This window comes from Equus quagga, chromosome 20 (assembly GCF_021613505.1).
Source record: "Equus quagga isolate Etosha38 chromosome 20, UCLA_HA_Equagga_1.0, whole genome shotgun sequence".
Taxonomy (NCBI): domain Eukaryota; kingdom Metazoa; phylum Chordata; class Mammalia; order Perissodactyla; family Equidae; genus Equus; species Equus quagga.
The window spans coordinates 25486983-25507821 of NC_060286.1; the positions used below are offsets into that span (position 1 = coordinate 25486983).

A 20839-nucleotide genomic window follows, 5' to 3' on the forward strand; every position below is an offset into this window, starting at 1 on the left:
TTGTTAGAAATCATGACACAATGCAAAGAATGCAAAGCCAAAATCTACTTTATGTTTCCAGAGTCACATGAAAGACGACAGAGAGCCCTGCTCAGAAGCTCAGCCTCTAATAGTGGCCAGCAGCTTACGTTTTCAAGGTAGACAGCAGCTTACCAGGCCTTCGGGGAGGTGACTGGGCAGCCTAGTGTATCCTCCTGACAAGTGCGCTCAGCCCCCAAGACACAGGGAAAGTTCCCTGCTGGGGCATTATATTTAAGCCAGCTGCAGTCAGGTTTGCTGAGGCAAAGGCCATGGCACTGAGGACCCTAGTCCTGGAAGCCTTCTCCTCTGGTGAGCTGCCAGATCAATCTTCGGAACCAGGCTCACATCCCAGGGATGGGTCACAAAGCTCATGACTGTGCATGGCACCTCGCTCCCCACATGGCCCACCCCCAGCTCTGTGGATATAGTCTTGCAGGGTGAGGAGAAACCATAAATGACAACCAGCTCCACATGGGAGCTGTCCAAGCCCCGAGAGGCTATATCTGTGCAGAGAAGTATGTCTCGGGAGACTTTGGGAAGCACTGGAAGATACCCGCCCTCACTGAAGCTGGCGTTTGTCCTCGAAGCCTTAGGTGTTGGATTTTGTGGTCATCTAGAATACATCCTAGCCAGTTCACAGTGCTGGAGCTCTTACAGAACACCAGAACAGTTCCTGAGGGGCCCGTCCTATATGCTCTGTCATGCTGCTTGAGGATCTGCACCAACGCAGTCACCTTTTTTGCTCCCTTCAGCCTCATAAATGTCTGTCTGACATGAGGCATGACACAGTGGAGCATGGAGCTAGTGATAGTGGTTAGAGAGTCCGGGCTGGCACCTTGACTGAGCAGCTGGCTTACACTTTCTGGAAATGTGGCTGCCACCAGCACTCACTGAACTTTGGGATTGAAGGGATCTTTTAAGTCAGCTGGGCCTTCTGCAATATGGCTCTTCTCCAAGATGCAGTCCAGTGGTTCCAGAAACTTTCATCCAGCAGTGTGCCTGCCTCATCCAACACCAAGAAGGAGAGCTGCTCCAGCCTGATCAGTTTTCTTGTCAGGGCCTTCCACAGAGCCCCCGGAGTGGCCACTGGTACATCTGCCTGAGGGTGTTGGGACAGTTGCAGCTTGATCCTATGCATGCCATGGCCTCACTCTAGCCCTCAATCCTGGAGGCCCAGTGAGCTGCCCAAGGGCTGGACCACGGCCCAGACCTGTTGGGCTAATTCTGGTGAAGGCACAAAGACCATGCCTTGAGGAGCAGGAATATGCTGGGAGTCCAGGCATGGCCGGCCCAAGAGCAGTTGAAGCAGAGGTAGTAGGTAGTTGAGAGTCTTGTTACTGCCCGTTTCTGCAGAGCAAAGAATGTGGCAGCCATGAGGTAGTGAGGGGATGGTGCTCAACTACACCACTGTAGGCCGAATGATTTCAGGAGCAACCTCCTGTAGTGCACGCAGCATGCGGGGCTCCAGACCCAGAAGGGCGATGCCAATCAGTTGCATCTCTGTACACTAACAACCAACCATCAGGAAGAGAACTCAAGAATATAGTGGCATTTACAATCACAGCAAAAAGAATAACATATCTAGGAATAAAATTTAACCAAGGAAGTGAAAGACCTATAATTGAAACTACACTGAAAGACTCTGACTGAAAACTGTAAGACATTATTGGAAGAAATCAAAGATGACGTAAAGAAATGGAAAGATATTCCATGCTCATGGATTGGAAGACTAAACATAGCTAAAATGTCCGTACTACCTAAAGCAATCTGCAGATTCAATGCAATCCCAATCAGAATCCCAATGATGTTCTTCACAGAAATAGAACAAAGAATCCTAAATTTCATATGGAACAACAAAAGACCCTGAATAGCTAAAGCAATCCTGATAAAAATGAACAAAGCTGGAGGCATCATAATCCCTGACTTCAAAATATACTACAAACCTCTGTCATATATATATGTTTTGTAATCAAAACAGCATGGTACTGGCACAAAAAAAGACATAGATCAGTGGAACACAATTGAAAGCCCAGAAATAAAACCACACATCTATGGACAGCTAATCTTTGATAAAAGAGCTAAGAACATACAATGGAGAAAGGAAAGTCTCTTCAATAAATAGTGTTGGGAAAAGTGAACAGCCGCAAGCAAAAAGAATGAAAGTAGACCATTGTCTTGCAGCATACACAAAAATTAAACCAAAATGGATTAAAGACTTGAATGGAAGACCTGAAACCAGAAAACTCCTAGAAGAAAATATAAACGGTACACTCTTTGACACCAGTCTTAAGCAGCATCCTTTTGAATACCATGTCTAATCAGGTGAGGGAAACAAAAGAAAAGATAAACAAATGGGGCTACATCAAACTAAAGAGCTGCTTCAAGGCAAATGAAACCACGAACAAAACAAAAAGGCAACTCACCAACTGGGAGAAAATATTTGCAACTCATACATCCAACAAGGGGTTAATCTCCAAAATATATAAACAACTCTTACAACTCAACAACAAAAAAACAAGCAACCTGTTGAAAAAATGGGCAGAGGATCTGAACATATATATTTTCAAAGAAGATCTACAGATGGCCAAAAGGCACATGAAGAGATGTTCATCACTAATTATTAGAGAAATGCAAATCAAAACTACAATGAGATATCACCTTACACCTGTCAGAATGGCTATAATAAGACTAAAAATAACAAATGCTGGAGAGGATGTGGAGAAAAGGGACCCTCATACACTGCTGGTGGGAATGCAAACTGGTGCAGCCACTACGGAAAACAGTATGGAAATTTCTCAAAAAATGAAAAATAGAAATACCATATGACCTAGCTATCCCACTACTAGATATTTATCTTGAACTTGAAATCAACAATTCAGATACTTATGCACCCCTATGTTCATTGTAGCATTGTTCACAATAGCCAAGATGTAGAAACAACCCCGGTGTCTTTCTATTGAAGAATGGATAAAGAAGAGATGGTATATACATATAATCTAATACTACTCAGCCATAAAACAAGACAAAATTGTGACATTTGCAACAACATGGATGGACTATGAGGGTATGATGCTAAGTGAAATAAGCCAAAGAAAGACAAACACTGCATGGTTTCACTCATACGTGGAAGATGGCAAACACATGGATAAAGACAACAGATTAGTGGTTATCAGAGGGGAAGGGGGTTCATGGATGAGTGAAAGGGGTTAATGGGGCACATATGTATGGTGACAGATAAAAAATAGACTGCTGGTAGTCAACGTGATGCAGTTTATACAGAAATTGGTAAATAATAATCTACAACTGAATAACACGATGTTTTAAACCATTATAATGTCAATAAAATAATTGAAAAAAGATATCGAGTATATGAACAAATATTTGATTGTTACAATGTTTTTTAATACATGTATATGTCAAAAATATGCTACAAATTCATACAAGATGTGTCTTTCACTTTTAGAAGAAGAAAATTCATTTAAAAAGGAACTTTGACTCCTGCTAGCGCTAAAGGTGTTGCTGTTCTAAGTTCAAGTTCCCTTTACATCCCTTCCTCTTTTCCCACCTTCTTTTAAATGACCTCAAAAGGGCAAAATCATCATCATCTAAACTTAGTGTTGCTCTGGTAGTATGGATGCTGTCTTATGATGGGATTGAGATGAATACACACATACACAATTGTTTGTACACAATTGTGTTGTTTTTACAAATAATGGATTAGACTTTTACTGCCAAACTCATTGAAAGGCCATAAATTTGCATACGTTTTGGCTGATGTGACCTAATTAAGAAGTGAGTTGAATTTTATTAAAATCTATGTTCCAGGACCTCATTCTATTAAAATACTCTTAGCTGGCTGCCTTTCATGTCTCAATGAGGGTTTCTTTCTACAAGTTGATAAATTGCAGATTTTTGTCTCCAATCTATTGGCTGCTTTCAACTCCATCTGTAAATTTTCTTCCCTTGCTCGTTAGTAGCATGTCTTGTCATCTTATGTAATGGTACCCCACCTCCACTACCACACCAGGTTTCCACATATGTTACTATATATTTAGATAAATGGTTTATTATAGAATGGTGTTACAGACTGAATGTTTGTGCCTCCCTAAAATTCATATCTTGAATCTCTAACTCACAATATAAAGGGTGTTTGGAGGTGGGGTTTGGGAAATAATTAGACTTAGATGAGGTCACGAGGATAGGGCCCCCATGATGGGATTAGTGCCCTGATAAGAAGAGGAAGGAGAGAACAGAGCACTCTTCTCTGTTCACCGCGTGAAGACATAGCAAAAAACTGGCTTTCTGCAAGCCAGGAAGAGAGCCTACCAGGGAAATAAATCTGCTGACATCTTGATCTTGAGTTTCCCAGCCTCCAGAACTGTGAGGAATTGCTCTTGTTTAAGCCACTCACTCCATCATGTTTTGTTACAGCAGCCTGAGCTGACCAAGAGAGATGATTGTGTTTCTGTCAACAGATGCCATTATGTGCATAGTAGAGTTCAGACATTCATCATCTTTATTTTTTTAAATTTATTATTATTATTTTTTTGGCTGAGGAAGATTCACCCTGAGCTAACATCTATTGTCAGTCTTCTTCTTTTTGTATGTCAGCCGCCACCACAGCATGGCCACTGACAGAACAGTGCTGTAGGTCTGTGCCCAGGAAGCAAATCCAGGCCACCAAAGTGGAGTATGCTAACCTTAAGCACTAGGCCACTGGGGCTGGCCTATCTTGATTTTTACTGGTATTCTTTGTTCTAGATTCTAGATTGATTTTTATTAGCATTTTTATTAGTATTCTTCATTCTAGATATTGAAAATTCCAATTCTCATAAACTCCATTCTGATGCATTTAGATTTAGAAACTTCAGATCCATCAGCATTTATAATATTTGTAATTGCGTTCCTAAACTCCTAGAGTTTAGTGCTACAAAAAGATGCTTGTTCTACTATTTTAATGCTTTTATTATTTGGATCAGCACATAGTTCATAAATGAGTCTAATTAAAATCTGAGCAAGTTGTAACCCTACATCTTCATATTTGCTTTTATATGATATAGAGAGTGAAGGATTGTCTTACCATAATGGTCATAATAACTTATAGAAAAACTCACACTGGCTTTAACGGAATATCTAATTCTCTCCCCTCCACTCACAGTACTGGTAAATACTTGTAGATTTTTAGCTGCATCTTATAGTATGGAAAGTTGATTCTATTGCTTTAAAAATTGTATACAGTTTGGATATTGTAAACAATTTTTCTTAGTTTCATTGCCATATGTTTATCATTATAATGACTTACTAAGGATCCACAAAGAATAGGAATAGCACTGATGCTGTTTATAGGATAATATTTTCCCATGTATCATCTACTTACATATACCTTACCTTGAGATTTGTCTAAAATGGTTGGCACTTAAAGTATAATGTATATCACTAAAAGAAAATGAATTTATACTTACTTCCAGAATTTACTCACAGTGTATAGCTTTCTTTGTTTTTTTAAAGATTGGTCCTGTGTTAACATCTGTTGCCAATCTATTTTTCTTCTTCTCCCCAGAGCACCCTCAGTGCATAGTTGTATATTCTAATTGTAAGTTCTTTTAGTTCTGCTATGTGGGACGCTGCCTCAGCATGGCTTGATGAGCAGTGCTAGGTCTGTGCCCAGGATCTGAATTGGCAAAACCCTGGGCCACTGAAGTGGAATGTGCGAACTTAACCACTCCGCCACAAGGCTGGCCCCTCACAGTTTGTAGTTTTGACAGACTAATACAAAACATGTTCATGACCAGAGTGGAAAGTCAAAACCATTCACTAAAAACCAATTGTTTGATTTCAGATTCAACAATATAGGCCTATTTTAAATTTGTATTTAAATGAGGCACAGAGGTCCTGACCCTGAATTCCTTCTGTTGTTTGAAATAATGATTTCTCTCTTTGAAGTAATCTTGTCCTTTACCGTAGATAATTGGACACTGTGGCCAAATGATAATCTGGAATTCACTTTAAATATGCTCTTTAATTAAAAAAATTACCCTTTTTTTGAAATTACCTCAACATAATAAAGGCCATATATGACAAACCCACAGCCAACATCATACTCAATGGGCAAAAACTGAGCGCCATCCCCCTGAAAACAGGAACAAGACAAGGATGCCCTCTATCACCACTCTTATTTAACATAGTGCTGGAGGTTTTGGCCAGAACAATTAGGCAAGAGAAAGGAATAAAAGGAATCCAAATAGGGAGGGAAGAAGTGAAACTCTCACTGTTTGTAGACATGATCTTGTATATAGAAAACCCCAAAGAATCCATTAGAAAACTTTTAGAAATAATCAACAACTACAGCAAAGTTGCAGGATATAAAATCAACTTACACAAACCAGTAGCATTTCTATACTCTAATAACAAATTAACAGAAAAAGAACTCAAGAACACAATACCATTCACAATTGCAACAAAAAGAATAAAATACCTTGGGGTAAATTTAACTAAGGAAGTGAAGGACCTATACAATGAAAACTATAAGGCTTTCCTGAAAGAAATGGATGAGGACATAAAGAGATGGAAAGACATCCCATGTACATGGATTGGAAGAAGAAAAATAGTTAATATGTCCATACTACCTAAAGCAATCTACAGATTCAATGCAATCCCACTCAGGATCCCAACGACATTCTTTACAGAAATAGAACAAAGAATCCTAAAATTCATATGGGGCAACAAAAGACCCCGACTTGCTAAAGCAATCCTGAGAAAAAAGAACAAAGCTGGAGGCATCACAATTCCTGACTTCAAAATAACTACAAAGCTACAGTAATCAGAAAAGCATGGTACTGGTACAAAAACAGGTGCACAGATCAGTGGAACAGAATTGAAAGCCCAGAAATAAAACCACACATCTATGGACAGCTAATCTTTGACAAAAGAGCTGAGGGCATACAATGGAGAAAAGAGTCTTTTCAACAAATGGTGCTGGGAAAACTGGAAAGCCACATGTAAAAGAATGAAAGTTGACAATTCTTTTTCACCATTCACCAAAATAAACTCTAAATGGATCAAAGATCTAAAGGTAAGACCGGAAACAATAAGGCTTCTAGAGGAAAATGTAGGTAGTACACTCTTTGACATCAGTATTAAAAGGATCATTTTGGACACCATGCCTTCTCAGACAAGGGAAACAATAGAAAGAATAAACAAATGGGACCTCATCAAACTAAAGAGCTTCTTCAAGGCAAGGGAAAACAGGATTGAAACAAAAAACAACCCACTAACTGGGAAAAGATATTTGCAAGTCATATATCCAACAAAGGGTTAATCTCCATAATATATAAAGAACTCACACAACTCAACAACAAAAAATCAAACAACCCGATCAAAAAATGGGCAGGAGTCATGAAGAGACATTTCTCTAAAGAAGACATACAGAAGGCCAATAGGCACATGAAAAGATGTTCACCATCACTGATCATCAGGGAAATGCAAATCAAAACTATACTAAGATTTCACCTTACACCCATTAGAATGGCAAAAATAACCAAAACAAAAAGTAACACATGTTGAAGAGGTTGTGGAGAAAAAGGATCCCTCATATACTGCTGGTGGGAGTGCAAACTGGTGCAACCTCTATGGAAAAGAGTACAGAGATTTCTCAAAAAATTAAAAATAGAAATATCATATGACCCAGACATTCTACTACTGGGTGTCTATCCAAAGAACTTGAAGTCAGCAATTCCAAAAGACCCATGCACCCCAATGTTAATTGCAGCATTATTTACAATAGGTCAGATGTGGAAGCAACCTAAGTGCTCATCAACTGATGATTGGATAAAGAAGATATGATTGGATAAAGAAGATATATATATATGTATGTATATGTATACCATGGAATATTACGCAGCCATAAAAAGGAATAAAATCATCCCATTCACAACAGCATGGATGGACCTTGAGGGAATTATGTTAAGTGAAATAAGCCAGATAGAGAAGTACAATCTCTGTATGACTCTACTCATATGAGGAATTTAAACATGTAGACAAAGAGAACAGATTAGAGGCTACCAGGGGAAAGGGGGGGGGGGGGGGGGGGGGGACAAAGGGGGAAGGGGGGCACCTACAACCCTACTGACAAACAATAATCTACAACTGAAATTTCACAAGATTGTAAACTATCATAAACTCAATAAAAAAAAATCTGAAAAAATTACTTTTTAGTAGTTTCTAAGAGCTGTGAGGAGTTCAAGGATTTTCCAGTCATAGGTTTATGCATTTTTGGAAAGTTTACACTCAATAAAATTCACTTTGTGCTGTATATTTCTGTGGGTTTTGACAAATTCACAGATTTGTGTATCCAGTGCCACAGTAAGATAGAAAACAATTCAGGCACCCAATGAATTTGCCTACTGCCTTTTTGTAATCAACCCCATCTCACATGCCCAGAGCCTGGAAACCCCTGATTTGTACTCTGTCCTTAGAGTTTTGCCTTTTCTGGTATGTCATATAAATGAAATTACATACAATATGTTGTCTTTCACTTAGCAAAATGCATTTGAGACTCATCCATATTGTTATATGAACCAATGGTTTGTTCTTTTTGTTTGATGGCTTCCCAAATAGCAGTCTGTAGTAGCACTGTTCATGTGTCTGTTCACCATTTGTAGGACATCAAAGGTTCCTTAAGTTTCACTATTTGTGCTTTAAACTTCTATAGGCTTTAACGGATGCATAGTGGTTGATTTTCCAATGTTGAATCAATCTTGACTTTTTGGAGTAAATCCCACTCAATTGTGATGTGTTATACTTTTTACCTGTTATTGTATTTGATATGCTGATACTTTGTCGAGGATCCTTTGTACCTATGTTCCTGAAGGGGATGTTAGTGGAAGAAAAACTTTCACAATATATCTAGCTGGTGCATTTCAAGAGCTCTTTATATCTTCGTGTCCTTCTGAGTTTCAGTCTGGTCCCATATTTCTTCTGCCTGCAGAACTTCCTTTCCCACTTCAACATTTCTTATAGTGTAGGTTTGCTGGCCATGAATGTTTTGTTTATCTGAAAAAATTTTGTTCCTTCTTCACTTAAATAACATATTTTTTAAAGTTATAGATTTCTGGACTGACAGTTTTACATATTTTTTCAGCACTATAAAGATGTTACTTTACCTTTTGGCTTTCATGGTTTCTGTTGAAGGGTCTGTTGTAATTCTTATCTGGTCTGTGTGTAAAGTGTGCATGTATGTGTTTTTCCCCCGCTTTCTGCCATTAAGCTTTTCTGTTGGTGTTTTATTTTCATCAGTTTGAATATGGGAGCACTAGTTCATTGCTGTGTTTTCTTGGTATTTATTTTGCTTGGTGTTTCTTGAATCTGTTACTTGTTTTTCATTAATTGTGGAAAATTCCCAGCCTTTAACTCTATAAATATTTCTTCTGCCTTGTTTTTCTCTTCTCCTTTTGGGATTCAAATTAAACATATGTTGTGTTACACTATTTGATATTGTCATGTATCTTCTGAATATGCTGTTCTTCCCTATACTCCCCCTCTCAGTTTCAGTTTGGGGAAATTTCTATTGAGCTGTCTTCCAGTTCATTGATTCTTTAATCAGCTATGTCAAGGCTACTGATGAAACTTTCTTTTTTCGTTTGGGGAAGATTAGCCCTGAGCTAACATCCGTACCCATCTTCCTCTACTTTGTATGTGGGATGCCTCCCACAGCATGGCTTGATAAGCGGTGCAGAGGTCCATACCCGGGATCCCAACCTGTGAACCCCAGGCCACTGAAGCCAAGCACACGAACTTAACTGCTACGCCACCAGGCCAGCCCCTGATGAAAACTTTTATCTCTTACTGTGTTGCTGCCCCCACTTCATCATTTCAATTGATTCTTTCTCATAGTTTCTATATTTCTATTGAAATTTCTCATGTATTTTGCACATTTTGAATCTTTTTGTTTAGAGTCTTAATCTATTTTATAGTTGTTTTCAATATGCTGTGATACAGTCCCAACATCCATGCCATATTTGAATTCAATTCTGTTGATTTGTCTATTGGCAAAGTGTTGTTTTTCTTTTTCGTTTGAGTCATTTTATTGTTGATTTTGACATATTGCATAAATCAATAGAGTGAGGTAAAGCTAATCATTCCACAACGTATTTGCATATCAAATCATCACATTGTACACTTTAAATATATACAGCTATATTTATCAATTATTCCTCAATAAAATTGTAAAGAAGAGTGAAGTAAATAGTTTTTTGTTCTTAGAAATGAGCATGCCTTTTCTTCTACTTGGGCCTTCAGTTTCAAGATTTGGGCTAATCTGGTCTAGAATTGTGCTGGGCTTAAGGTTGATTGGTGCTATGGTTACGGTCAGTGCAGCAGAGGCTTCGAATTCCTCTAGAACATCTGGTGTTTAGCGTGAGGGCTGGTGTCTCAGAGAGTTTTACTCAATGGCTGCTCCACCTTCTCCTTTAGGTCTTTTCTTTGTGCTGTACATCAGAGAAGGTATGTTCCTATGTCCTCACAATTCTTCCAGCAGTTTTACTTGACATTTGTTAGCCTGATCGGTGGTGGTGGGGGGCTTGGAGTGAGATAATCTCTGTTATTCAGATAAATCATCCATCTCAGGTGGGTACTGTGACCTTCTGTCTTTGGGATGGAAGCTTCTTGGACTTCCTGCCCCTTTTCCAGCCTTCAGAACCAGCCTGTATTCCTGGCCTTCCTCTCTGTTTTCACTGATCACCAAGGGTGATAGCGTTCTTACTACCCCTCCTCTCAGATTAAGGCTTTTGTTCCACAGAAGAGATGGGGAGATGAGTCCAGGTGGCGTTTCTTGTCTCTCCCTGCAGTACCTGCTGTTTTCTTTCCTCTAGGCTACACAATGAATATTTTCTCAGTACTCTTGCCAAAGATTTTGTGAGTGCCTAGTGTCTAGAGGAAAAACTTAAGGAGCATGCATATTTCCCCTGTATCTGTCGCTCCTACCTATTTGTTAACTGTTCTAGCTGAATTCATTTCAGTGCCCAACTATGTTTGCCTCAGATAAACAAACGTGTCATCCTGTCTCTCCTGGGCTAAATTTACTGTGTCTCTAGCTTATTTTTGTTCTAAGTGTGGGAGTGACTCTTGAAGTCTTGCTTTGTACATTTTTATTTATTGAAATTAATTTATTATACCTCTACATATGCATGTTGTAAGTTTATATTTCTGTGCAACGTATACACAGACAGAGGCAAATGTCAATGCCAGGTTTTCTCCATGCGACTAACTTAGTCAACTGGGTAACGGGGACCATACCAATGATAATAACATTATATTTTGACATAAATCCCAGAAGGAAACCTGGTCCTCTCATTGCCTAGTGAGCTCTCTCATGTTGGCCTGGAGCTGCTTATCAATTTCTCTCTAAAATTCCCTGAGATGAAATAGCTTGATGGGGAACAGGTGACCATCCTCCCATTGTGTTAAATTCCATTTTTCCACACAAGCGAGTGGTCATATACCCTCATTTTCCTGCATTGTCTTGAGTAGTAGTATTTGATATTCGATTTCCTCTTTCAAATCGTTAGAGTCCTACACTAGAAACTCAAGAAAAGCAAGACTCAGGACAGGGTTGTGGCGGTAGAAGGGGGAGAAGGGAGGTGGGGAGTGCGTATGAGACTGGAAAAGAATTTCTGTATTTATAGGATTCTGTATTTACCTCCACCCCTTCACTGCCACTTTCTCCTCTGCTGAAATCAAGTTCATTGGCATCACTCCCTGTGGTAAATGGCATCTCACTTTTACATATTGCTTCAGAGATGAAATTAAGGGGGAGCAGGAATTGGTATTATGGGGCAGCTATTCCCTCCAAATAACTGAGTCCTCAGGAGTAGTCATCAGCTTTGCTGTCTTGTTGTCATCTTCTCTTTCATTTTCATTCATTCATTCCAAAGTATTTATTAAACTTTCTATATGCCAGACATTCTGCCAGGTGCTGAGAATAAAGTGCTGAGGAGTGTTTGCAGACCTCAAAGAGTTCAGACTAGAGTTTGTTACTGAATTCTTCTGCAAATAAAATCCTGACCACTCCTCTCCACCCACCAAGTCATCAAATCTTAACAATAGATGTTATTTATTGAGTTCTTATAAGTGCCAGAGCTCTTATAATCACTGTCATATTTCCTTTAATCCTCAGAACAGTCCTAGCAGGTAGTATCCCTGCCTTACAGATAAGGAAACTGGAGACAAAATGATTAAGTAAAATAGCCATGTAGCTACTGGAGATAGAGAGAAGGAGCTGAAATATTAAACCAGACAGGGCGACTTGATTCTAATAGCTGTGTTCTCAATTGTACAAAATTGTGTCTCCTCTCCTTTGAGTCTGAGTTAGAGATGAATTAGAATTAGAAATCAGAAGCATCTCTCTTTAGGCCCTCACTTTAGGGAGGGGCATATTTTTCATTTACATTTATATTTTAATAGTCATAGCTATTTGTGCCTTTATATGCCTATGCATTAATATATTAGTTTAAATGTAAGAACAAGCTCATTTATTTGCAGCAGTGGTTAGATTGATATAATTAATATTAGGAAAACAGCTGATGAGACCTTACCAAAAATGGAAAAGTGGTAAAGATACTCACAACCAACTGAAATTTCAACATAGTTTTAAAAGCTCTATTACCAAAACAAACTTGAAATTACCTACGCTTGAGATAAGAATGTTAAACAAAACAAGAAAGTGTATTTGAAAACTTCCCTGTGCTTTGTAATAATGAGTTAGAAAGGTAAAGACAGAGCATGGTTTGCTTTCCAGTTTGACAAGGCTTGGTTTATAAGGCTTATTACTAGCCAAAGTCAGCACATTTAATGGTTTTAAATGCCCCTATGTGTTTCTCCATGTGCCTCTCTGCAGATAGGCCATTTTCCATAATTGGGCCGTAATGTGTATTTTATACATATATTTGTATTACTATCTTTTCTCATTAGTGTAGACCTTTTGAAGGCTAAGGAATGTGTTTTAATAACTTCACTCATTCAATCAGAGCTCAATGAAATTAATCGCAATAATGTAACGTGTATCGCAATAGTTTTAAGGGCTTAAGGGCTTAAGTGTCAGGTACTAGGAATCCTATAGGGTTAGATAAGCAGGATGATAAGGGAAAGGGTAGAGTGAAAGGGTCCAATACATATCTAGAAATTAATTAAGATGTTTTTATTATTTGGGTGATGAAATATAAAATGCCCCTTCCCTTTTCTTTGATGAGGAGCCATCTAGAAATGCATCTTTTATTGGGACTGAAGACATAAGTCTATGTAGTTCATCCAAGATGGGAAATCAGATGGATATATAAGGAGCAGAGAAAAATGAGAAGTTTATGCTGTTTTTTTGTAGTATGTATGATAGAAAAATCTAATTTCTAAGTTTAATTGTTTTACAAAGGAAAACCCTTTTGATATCATTATTTTTCACTATAATGAATCTTCGGGTCTTTTGACAAGAAGCATGATGATTATTTAACATAAGGGAAAAAATTAGAGTTTGGCACCTGAGATTGGTCTTTGCATGAATGAGCTAGACAATTTACTTGTCCACTTAATTACCTCTGCCTAGTCTTAGTTTTTGTAATGACAGGAATTTGATAAAACATGGAAATAGCAAGAGAAGATTTTTTGAGGGGAGAGCCCTTTGGTCTCTAGCACATCAAGAGTGGTTTGCACATAATGTATGTAACTGAAAAAATGTATTTATCAGAGAAATGGGTTAGAACCAGAAATGAATGCATTAAAATCTACGGAATGAAATTTTGCAAACCAAAAGTAAAATGAATAGTCATCCTCTTCCTCCTCTTCTGTTTGTTTGTTTTTATTTCTGCCATTCTTCATCTTATGCCATTTTTGACTCCTTTGACATTTGTTAGCAGTTATACCCATTCTCATTGCTGTGTAATTTATTACCCCTGAAAGAAGTGGTTTAAATAGCTATTTTATTTTGTTCACAATTTTGAGGATTTTGTGGTTGCGATCAGAAGTGAAACCCCTCATTGGGTGGGATATTCATGTCGTAGATCACTGAGACTTAAGCTTTAACACTAATCTACATCTTCTAATTTTAATCAGAAATGAAGGTGATATTTTGAACTTCATAGTCCTCTACTTTGTTTTATTTCTAATTGTGTCCAAAAGCTACGTGGACAAAGTAGTACTATTTATTGCATCTACAATAAACCTTCACTTCAATGACCTTTTAGCTAATCCTTCTTCCATTTCTTGCCTTTTTTCTAATTTTCATTGATAAATTCTGGAGGGATTTTTAAAATTAGTGAGTGAGGATACCTTCTGGTTCCAAATACTCTTATTTTGAATGATTGAAGACGGTAAGAAAGCGAATCTCTTTAGCCGCTACGTTGATATCTCAGGCTTCCGTCATCAAAAGCTGATAATTTAAATACATATATGAAACAAGCAGACTTGTTATATTTATTATTTAATAATTATGTGAGTTAAATAGTCCTATACTCAGAGAATGAGAAGAATTATGGGGAAAGGCAGGTGTCCTTGACTTAGAGTTTTGACTTAGAGTTCTCCAGACAGAAGCGATACTATGTGAGCTGGATAAATGAAAATTTCTTCCACTTTCTACTTCTTTCCCATGACCTCATGGCTTGCATGTCTGCTGCATAATGGGGTGGAAAGGACATTCTAAGAGGAACGGGCTTTCATAACCTAGAAAAGGGCGAGAGATTGGAAGCAGGGCACATCTTCAGTGAACTTGGTTTTGAATAATATAGAAACAGAGGATTTTGGGGTATTCGGTGTCAAAGGCTCGGCCAACAGAAGACAGGAGGACTTAAGGGCGATGCATATATTTGTATATTAAGCTATTACGTGAGACGTGAGATGAATGGAAAGAAAAGCCTCACAGGCTGGAAGTTGAGGGGTTTTCTTCCTCTTGTTTGAGAGGCATCAGAATAGCTATATGGAGAGAGAAAAATAATAGGCAATGCAAAGATGTTTGGGGAATAGTTGTAGGTTTGAATAAGTCTTGCTCTAAGTTCTGTATTTAAATCCTCCCCCCACTTTTTGTTTTTAAAGATTGGCACCTGAGCTAACATCTGCTGCCAATCTTCTTTTTTGTTTTTTTTTCTTCTTCTCCCCGAAGCCCCCCAGTACATAGTTGTATATTCTAGTTGTAGGTCCTTCTGGCTCTGCTATGTGGGATGCCACCTCAGCATGGCTTGATGAGCAGTGTTAGGTCCACGCCCAGGATCCGAACCGGCAAAACCCTGGGCCACCAACGTGGAGCTTGCGAACTTAACCACTCGGCCACAGGGCCAACCCTCCTCCCCCTTTTTTTAAGTACAGATTTGGTTTGGACTGTTTTCACCTTGCCATTGCTCTGAGGCAGGTGTACTGTTTGTGTCATTTAGTCTGCCTCACTAAAGGATTAGCAGAGGGACTCTAAGAACAGAAATCCTTTGTGCTCTTCTTTCGAGGAATAGCAAGGAAAGACAGGCTAGGGAAATGGTGAGCCCTTTGAAGTGGAATTGTAGAGTAGTGGGCTGAGGGGAGGTAATGAACTTGAGGTGAAAAAGGGAATAGTGACAGATTGAAAGAGGGAAGGAAATAAAGATGAATCCCAGGACGACCACCAGAAGAGAGACATGAGTGAGGAAAATTGATGGTCAGAGTATACCCAAAAGGAAAGCTCTATGGTTCAGCCATGGTGCTTACAACAGAACTGCAAGAGGGATAGTGCTCCTTTTAGATGAGGATTACTCATTATTTGCCATCTTTGTTACTAAATTTTTTGTGCAGAAATGTGCTACTACATCTGGGAGCAATGGTTGGAGCATGTTTTATGAGATGAAACAGAACATCTTGAAGAAGAGGGTAGCAACTAGCTTTATGTTGTAATAAGGGATTGATTTAGTTTAATCTTACAGTTTAAGGAAACCATCTAAGCATATAGTATTCTTGCCTTTATTACCACACTATCTGATTATATAAACATGGTCTGATTACATGTCTGTGTCCACCATGAAAATGAACTTTTTGAAGATAGGAACAATTCTTATCTTTCTTTGTACTCTCTGTGCTGCACATGGTGTCAGGCACAGTAATGGAAAATGTGCCTACCTCCTGACCAACATGGAGAAAGAGTGCAACAATACTTTTTATAGGTTTTGCTTTTATTTTACATGGACAATATATATTCTGGGGAGGAAAAAAATGATTTCCTATTGGCTTCGACCTTCTCCAGCTTCAAAGAACTCTAGAAAGACAAAACTTCCCCTGTAAACTGAGCTTAACCTGGATCCTAAGCCAATCCTGATCAGTTAAGAAAGACATTAGCAGCTACATCCACACCAACGGGAAGAGTCTGGAGTTACATGCATGTGTTGCTTTAGAATTGGGTGAACTTGACTTCTAAGTTTATCAGGAGTGAAAGGAAAGAAGATTCTTTTTCAAAATCTGATATTTTAAAATCTAGTTGTTTTTCACTTTTCTGGGGATTCTCTGCTATGAAAGCTTTGGGCTTTTCAGGGCATATAGGTATTTGGATTTCCTTTGAGAGTATTTTTAATTACAGTTCAAGAGTATTTTTCTGCTACATTGCCTTAATTCCATGTTCTCCTTTGGAAACGGGAAACACATGGTGGAAGCTATATATTAGGCAGAAGGGGGGGACTTAGATACTTGACACTTATATCCTCCAGTCTAAGATGCCTGCCAGACACCTGATTTCTAAGTAGTCCATTAGAGAACCAAAAATAAAGTAGAAACTATTAAAAACACACAACGTTCTTTAATAATAGCATAGAGCCCTAAATTTCAAATCAGCCATTAGCAGCTAATTATAGTATCACTTACTTGTTACATATTAATCTGTTGGTGGTAAACTTGAACGTGGTTTAGGGGCAGGACTTGAGTTAAGAGGTGAAGCAGCTGTTAGCTTGTTCCTTCAGTGACACTTGCAAATGCTTTCTTTATGGTGACCTCTAGTTTAAATTTATGTGGCTACTTAAATGTCAAACAAACTAAGTGGTGCATTTCATTAATGAAAAATTAATGAAAACCCTGGGCTGGCACACACTACTTGTTTACAATATATATAATTCATTAGGAAGACATCCGTCAAGTAAAGGCCTTGGCATGGGTCTGGTGGCATTGTAAGCAGGCTTTTTTCTCTTCCTTCCAGTTAATGAAAGTGCAAGGCTGGGAAAAATTCACATAAAACAGATTTAATGAGTCTTTGGGGGAAGTTTTACAGAATAGGGTTCATGAGTCATAAATATCACATGTAAAATCTATTTGGCCCATATTATTTAGGATTGAAAATGGCTACAATTTCATTTTATAATCAAAAAGTGTCCAAGTGTTTAGATCAGGGACTTAATTCCAGGCAAAAGCTCCACAGTCTTTTTAGAGCCTTGTCATTAACAAGGCTCAATCTTAAACAAATCACTTTAGGATTTTAGAAAACTAATTTATTTCCCCCTATATGGAGGTGAAACGGGACCGCATCTCTAGATATGGTGCATAATCATTTATTTTCTGAAAGTCTCTAAAAAGTAAATATCATTTATATATCCATTTTTGTCTATAAAACTCCTCTGACCCTGATAATCTGGTTATAACAGATGGTAGAAAATTTTTTTAAAAAATCACTTCAAAGGAATGCTGAATGCTTTATTTCTGCACAAGGAATGGTCCCTCAATATTCAAATAGCTGACAATATCATTGGTCTCCTCTTTCTATCTCTCTCATTTCTTTCTCAAATCTTTCCTCACTTTCACTATGATTTTCACATGTTTATAGATAGTATTATTTGCAAGGAATGGTAATAGGTGCTGAAGGAAAGATGAGCTATCGGTCGTGTAGGTTACATGAGGACAGGTTCATTGTTTTATTCAACACTGTTTTCTCAGCACATACAAAAGGGTTTGATACAGAGGCAGGGCTCCTAAATATGTGTCTAATAAAAGAAAAAAGAATGTTCCCTGTCTGAAGTAGTTTTTCTAGTGGAAAAATGGAATATTCACCTACAAGTATAATTTTTAGAGTTGATTACTATGGTGGTTAATTTCATGCATCACCTTGACTGGCCTAAGGGATGCCCCCAATGGTTGGTCAAACATTATTTCTGGGTGTGTCTGTGAGGGTGTTTCCAGAACAGATTAGTATTTGATTCAGTAGACTGAGCAGAGACCCACCCTCACCAATGTGGGAGGCATCATCCAGTCAGTTGGGGGTCTGAATACCACAAAAAGGAGAAGGAAAGGTAAACTTCTCTCTCTTCTTGAGCTGGGACTTCCATCTTTTCCTGCCCTCAAGCATTGCAATTCCTGGTTCTCATGCCTTTGGACTCTGGGACTGAATTATACTACCGGTTTTTCTGGATCTGCAGTTTGAAGATGGCAGATTGTGGGACTTCTCGGCCTCCATAACCACCTGAGCCAATTCCTCTAATCAATCAATCAATCAATCATTCTCATATCTAGATCTGGATCTATATATTTCTTATTGGTTTTTATTTTTTCTGGAGAACACTTACTAATAGTTACCAAATGATAAATCATACTATGTGGAGTATAAATTTAAGAAGACGAAACCATCTCCTCTGGTTGGGTTTCTGGAGAGAGTGGAATTTCGGTTGGTCCTTGGAGAGCGAGATTGATCCATAACAGTTCTTTATTGCTGACCACCTCTTTGTGGCAGAAACTCTCTCCAGCGCCCAACACATGAACTAAGAGTTCACAGAGATCTAAGGAAGACAATACGGAAAAAAAAAAGATGGGAGGGACAGAAGAGAGAATTTACAGCTCCCTAATCAGAACTTATAATAGGCAGGTGTGATTGAGGAGTTTGGCTACAATGGAGGAAAGGGGCAAGAAGGAGAGAAGGGGAAGGTGGAAGCCCAATTTCTGGGGCCAGATTTCCTACATCTAATGTCGGCTATCACTAACCGCCATGATAACTCTGGGCAAGGTGTTTGAGTTCACTCTGTTTCCATTTCCTCATTTTTAAAATGAAAATAATAAAAATACCTGCCTCATAGTGTTGCCAAGAGGATTAAGTTAACGTTATAAAGTGCTAAGAACAATATCTGCCACATCGTTAAGTGCTATATTCATGTTTATTCGACAGATTAATAAGGTAATTGTGGAGAGCTCAGGTATCCTATGGGATAATGAAGTCATTCAAAGCTTAAAGCAGAGATAAAAAACGATAATGGTGGGGTTATGGCAAGATCAGCTTGGCAGCAGCATCTATATAGGAAGGACTGATGGACAGAAAAATTATGGACAGAGAGGTAGTTGGTGAAAACCTTCAATAGTCAAGGAAGGAAGTGTTTGGAGTTTAATATTATGGTTGAATGGTAATTACAATTTTGCTGAAAATTTAAAGGAAGAATGCTCAAATAAAGCAGGACAGAGTGCTGACTCCTCATAAGAGGTGGGGTCTGCAATCATTAGAATATTGTATCCGCCTTTGCTTTCTTTCCTCTCACTTGTTGCTTTAAACATAGGTATATGGCTTAGCAGCATCCTGCATTTCAGAATCTCTGGGCAATGCAAAAGATGTACTTAATGATGTGTAGTACTGTCAGATGTGGCTGTATGTGGGGCCACTGATGCCTGGGTTCTGGCACTAGAAATGGTGATTTTATTGATAAGGGGTATGGCCTGGGCAGCAGGATCTTTAAAAGCTTCCCGGGTGATTCTCATATGTAGCAAGTTTAAGAACCACTAATAATGGAGCAGCTTGCTTTGCGTTCCTTTTTCTTTACTCCCTTCCACCATGTTTATACAACTCCCCAACGCTCTCTATTTATGTGTCTGAGAATTGTCAAACCAGGTAGTGTCCTGAATCTCCTTTTTGCCCTACTGTTTAAATTTCCTTTTAGTAATTAGGAGAATTAAATATTGAGAGCTGTGATTATTGATTTTTTTTTTCCTTTATTTGTTATGAAGTGTTTATGCAATTTTGATATTTACATTCCTTCGAATGTATGCCCCTGGATTCGGGAGATGATGCACTTGAGTTAAACCATATCCACAATAACGGTGTAGATATCTGCATCCATCTGGGATATTTTCAATTGTTGATAGTTCAGCGGGTTTTAGGAGCCCACAAATTCATCAACTGAGATCCTTACACAAAAGTACTTCCACAATTAGAGTCAAAAGTAAATTTTTATTTTTTCTGTCTTTCTTGATAGTTGCTCCACTTTGAAATCAATGTTTGGATTATTTTGGTGGTAGGGGAGTGGACCTTTTACAAAGAGCATCATGAGATGGTGAAATATAGAGAAGCACATAACCTGTAATAGAACTCAAAAACTAACAGCCAGAGAGCTGCATCCAACATGCAAATATGTCCTGATTTCCCCACATAACATAGGCTTGCACAGGGTTTTAGATTTGAACTAGTTGAAGACATTAAAAGGTGGAGTGGATTGCTACTATATATCAAATCTCAAATTCCAAATTTTTGTAAAATGAAAGAGTTTGGTCATTCCCATTAGACATCAGTAAGCTGGAGCTGAGTAGAAGCTGCCTCTTTATATGTGAACTTATGTACTTCTTTTTGCCAAATTGATTGTAAGTGCCCTAAGGGTGAATCTTCTTCTTCTGTCTGTCATTGCCTCTGGTGCCTTGCAATGTGCTTGGCTAAGGAAGTGCTGATGATGATTATGATTTTTTTAGATGGAACAGGTGATATCGGTTACATAAAAATATTACCTTTTAGCCTATTTGGATTTCACAAGTGATGAAGCTATTATCTCCTGCCTTGCCTCCTGTCTATTTTCCTACCAGGATGTCACGTGGTACG

At 38.4% G+C, this 20839-nt stretch overlaps 1 pseudogene; it reads right to left on the reverse strand.

Annotated features, from left to right (window-relative positions):
- Nucleotides 1-267: 267 nt before the first annotated feature.
- On the reverse strand, nucleotides 268-1519 carry LOC124231098 (probable ATP-dependent RNA helicase DDX28; annotated as a pseudogene).
- Between the last annotated feature and the right edge of the window lie 19320 nt (nucleotides 1520-20839).